At 36.3% G+C, this 4,671-nt stretch overlaps 1 non-coding gene across 1 annotated transcript; it reads right to left on the bottom strand.

The window, feature by feature from the left end:
- Nucleotides 1–4,106: 4,106 nt before the first annotated feature.
- Nucleotides 4,107–4,232, bottom strand: LOC112477502. The gene has a single exon (XR_003045481.1). It is a non-coding gene; the product is annotated as a U6atac minor spliceosomal RNA (small nuclear RNA).
- Between the last annotated feature and the right edge of the window lie 439 nt (nt 4,233–4,671).

Genomic DNA, 4,671 nt, shown 5'->3' with positions numbered 1-4,671 from the left:
TCAGCCAGTTACTGGATTTCTCTTTCATTTTTTGATTCTTTGATTTCTCTCTTCTTCCTTCTGATTTATTTCTAGATTTATGTCTTCACTGATCCTTTTCTCCATTATGTTCGACTCTATTTCCCAAGCTTGCTATTTCATTTTTCAACTCTTGCAGTGTATTCTTCATCTGCAGATGTTCTATTTGTTTCTTTTTGAGAGTTTCAATCTCCTTGCTCCGCTCATCTATTTGTTTTGGAATTCACTGAGATTTTTCAGAAGTACTATCCTGAATTCTCTGTCATTTAAGTTGCATATTTCTATGTCTATAAGCTTATTTTCTGGAGATTTTTCTCTTTCTTTATGAGATGCCTTGTCACCTTGGCTGTTCATGGTGTTTGATGGACTATTTCTCCACCTGGGCATTAATGGAAGTGTATTCTGTTGTTTTTCCAGAAAGCAGGTTTGTTATATAAAGGTCTCTCTCTAGCCTGCTGCAAAGAAGACGCTTTTCTTTTGGTGTCCAGTAGGTGGCGTCCAAGTCTCTTGGATCCCTGCTTTACATAAAGTCTAAATGTCTTTTTTATTTTCTTTTAGATATTTAATCACACTTGCTATTTTCAGTTTCAGTCCCTGTCAGTGTTAGCAACAGTTTTGGTAGCGTTTACTCAGATTCCTGTGGGGCTCTGGGTGATAGGTCTCAGAAACTATGGGGGGAGGGGCCCTCTGGGTTGGGAGTTGGGGGCTGTGGCTCAGCGTCAGTTTTGCAACTGGGGCCGGTAAAAATCAACTGTTGTTTCTTTCCAGTCCTGACCCACTTTTCTGCTTTCTGCCCTGATGACTGGGCCCTGCTGCCGGTTGCTAGAAGTTCTGGCACTTCCCAGCAGGCTAATCAGGGAAGTTGCCTCACCTTCTCCCATCCCCCTCCTCCTGCAGGGAGCTCCAGAGGCTGTGCGAGGTAGCTTAAGTCTCAGCAGCTTTTGCTCCGATTCCTCTTTGACTCTGTGGTATTCGGTTGTGGGGGATATGAGGGGAGGGACCCTCTGGGTTGGAAGTTAGGGGCTGCGGCTCAGCCTTGGTTTTGCATCTGGGAGCCGGTTAAAATCAACTGTTGTTTTCTTCAGTCCCATCCTGCTTCTCTGCTTTCTGCCCTGATAACTGAGCCCTGCTGCTGGCTGCCTGAAGTTCCAGTACTTCCAGGTAGGCTGATTAGGGAAGTTCCCACACCTTCACCCCTCCCCCTCTTCCTATAAGGAGCTCCGGCAGCTGCAAGAGGCAGCTTCTTTATTTCTCCAAGTCCACTACCTGACACCCAGGGTTCTGACTTGCAGTAGCTCTTATGCTCAGATCCCACTCTCAAACATGCTGGTGTGTAGTTTGAGTGTTTTTTGTTGAGTTTTAGATTTTCAGCTTATTGTTGTTTCAAGGGGAGAGATCTGAGGACATCTCTCACTCCACCATGTTTCCTGCCATTGGTATTTTGATAGGGATTGCATTGAATCTATAGATTGCATTGGGTGATATGGCCATTTTAATGATGTTGATTCTTCCTACCTATGAGCATAGTATATGCTTCCATTTATTTGTATCTTCTTCAATTTCTTTTTTCAGTGACTATAATTTTTCTTAGAACAGGTCTTTTTACCTCCTTGGTTAATTTGATTCCCAGGTATTTTATGGTTTTTGATGCAATTGTTAATGAGATTTTCTTAATTTCTCTTTCCGAAAGTTCATCATTGGTGTATAAAAACACCACTGACTTCTGAATATTTATTTTGTAGCCTGCTGCTTTCCTGAATTCATTGACCAGTTCTAACAATTTTTTGGTGAAATCTTTAGGGTTCTCTATATATAGTATCATGTCATTGGTAAGTAACAAGAGTTTTACTTCTTTCTTTCCAATTTGGATACTCTTTATTTCTTTTTTTTAAATCTTATTGCTGTGGCTAAGCCTTCCAATACAATATTGAAGAGGAGTGGTGAAAGTGGGCATCCTTGTCGTGTTCTGGATCTTAAGGAAAACACTTTAGCCTTTCTCCATTGAGTATCATGTTAGCTGTAGGTTTGTCATATATGGCCTTTATTATGTTGAGGTATGTTCTCTCTATTCCCACTTTGCTGAGAGTTTTTATCATAAATGGATGCTAGATTTTGTCGAATGCTTTTTCTGCATCTATTGATATGTCTTTTTTTAAAAAAATCTTTCGATTTGTTAATGTGGTGTGTCACATTAATTGGTTTGAGGATATTGTACCAATCTTGCATCCCAGGAATGAACTCCACTTGATCATGTGTATGATATTTTTAATGTATTGCTGAATTTGGTTTGCTAATATTTTGTTGAGGATTTTTGCTCCAATGTTTGTCAGAGATATCAGCCTATAGTTTTCTTTTTTTTTGTAATGTCTTTGCCTGGTTTTGGAATCGAGGTAACAGTGGCCTCATAAAAGGGGTTTGGGAGCCTTCTGTCTTCTTGAATTTTTTGGAATAGTTTGAAAAGAATCGGTGTTAATTCTTCTTTGAATGTTTGGTTAAATTCGCCTATGAAGCCATCTGTTCAGGAATTTTTTTGCTGGGGGGAGGTTTTTGATTACTATTCTATTTCATTGATTCAAATTTTCTGTTACTTCTTAACTCAGTCTTGAGAGCTTGTATGTTTCTAGGAATGTGTCCATTTCTTCTAGATTGTCCAATTTGTTGGTGTATAATTGCTTGTAGTATTTTCTTATGATGCTTTATATTTCTGTGGAGTCCGTAGTTACTTCTTCTCTTTCATTTCTGATTTTATTTATTTGAGTACTCTCTCCTTTTTCCTTGAGTTTGGTTAAGGGTCTGTTAATTTTGTTTATCATTTCAAAAAACCTGCTCTTGGTTTCATTAATTTTTTGTATTGTTTTTCTAGACTCTATTTTGTTTACTTATGCTCTGACCTTTATTATTTCCTTCCTTCTATTCACTTTGGGCTTTGTTTGCTGCTCTTTTTCCAGTTCTTTTAATTGTAAGGTTAGATTATTTATTTGAGCTTTTTCTTGTTTCTTGTTTCTTGAGGTGGGCCTGTATTGCTATGAATTTCTCTCTTAGACCTGCTTCAGCCATGATTTTGAGTCATTGTGTTTTCAGTTTCTTTTGTCTCTAGATATCTTTCGATTTCTTTCTTGATCTCATTGATTTAGTAGCATCTCATTGTGTAGTAACATCTTATTTAGTCTCCATGTGTTTGTGTATTTTCCTACTCATTGTTTAGTAGCATCTTATTTAGTCTCCATGTGTTTAGTAGCATCTTATTTAGTAGCATCTTATTTAGTCTCCATGTGTTTGTGTATTTTCCAGGTTTTTTCTTGTGGTTGATTTCTAGTTTCATACCATTGTGATCAGAGAAGATGGTTGATATGATTTCAATCTTCTTAGAGTTGTTCTGAGACTTATTTTGTGTCCTAACATGTGGTCTATCCTGGAAAATGTGCACTTGAGAAGAAAGTGTATTTTGTTGCTTTGGGGTAAAATGCTCTGAAAATATGTGTTAAATCCATCTGGTCTAGTGTGTCTTTTAGGCCCATCATTTCCTTGTAGATTCTTTGCCTGGAAGCTCTGTCCATTCGTGTCAATGCAGTGTTAAAATCTCCTACTATGAGTGTATTACTGTTGATCTCTCCTTTTATATCAGTCAATAATTGCTTTATCTGCGTAGGTGCTCCTGTGTTGGGTGTGTGTATGTTTACTAGGGTTATGTCTTCTTAATTTATTGATCCCTTTATCATTATATAATGCCCTTCTTTGTCTCTTATTATAGCCTTGTTTTAAAATCTATTTTATCTTATATAATAATCGCTACCCCCCCCCTTTTTTTATTTCCATTTGCATGAAATATCTTTTTCCATCCCTTTACTTTCAGTTTGTGAGTGTCTTTTGATCTGAAGTGGGTCTCTTGTAGACAACATATGCATGGGTCATGTTTTCTTATCCATTTGGCTACTTTAAGTCTTTTGATTGGTGCGTTTAATCCATTTACACTAAAACTGATTAATGATAGATTCATAGTTACTGCCATTTTATTATTCGCATTTGTTATTTTTATTTTCTTTTTTACCTTTTCTGTTTTTACTGAAGTCCCTTTAACATTTCTTGTACAAAAACGATGGTTAGATGCCAGGACGTAGGTGGCAATGCCTTAACTGTATGCATGTTGTGAGGCCCAAAGGCCTCTTGTATCCTTGTCAAGGGGAGTACCAACCTTCTCCTCTTTTATACAACACTATAATGAGTATTTAAATCAGGTAGTAGTATCTCTTTGCCTTTCTATATAAATTTTAGAATCAGGTTGTCAGTATCTACAAAAAATTGTGCTGTGATTACTTTTTATTGAAATTGTGTTGAATCTATATATTGTTTTGAAGAGAACTGACATTCTAACAATATCAAGTCTTTTAATCTATAAACATGACACATTTCTTATCTTTGTTTTCTTTCATCGTATTTTGTAACTTTCAGCATATAAATCTTGCACATATTTTGTTAATTTATAACAGAGTATTTTATGAATTTTGGTGCTAATATAAATGATGTAGTTACTTACATTTCTATTATTTAGTTGTTCATTGCTAGTGTATAGAAATATAATTGCATTTTTATATTAACCGTTCATCCAGTAACTTTATTAAATACATTTATTCTAATAGTTTTTTTTTTAAGTAA

The sequence above is a fragment of the Pteropus alecto genome, unplaced genomic scaffold (genome assembly GCF_000325575.1).
Source record: "Pteropus alecto unplaced genomic scaffold, ASM32557v1 scaffold413, whole genome shotgun sequence".
Classification (NCBI taxonomy): Eukaryota; Metazoa; Chordata; class Mammalia; order Chiroptera; family Pteropodidae; genus Pteropus; species Pteropus alecto.
The sequence above is the reverse complement of the archived record's forward strand: the minus strand, read 5'-3'. Positions and strand labels throughout refer to the sequence as shown.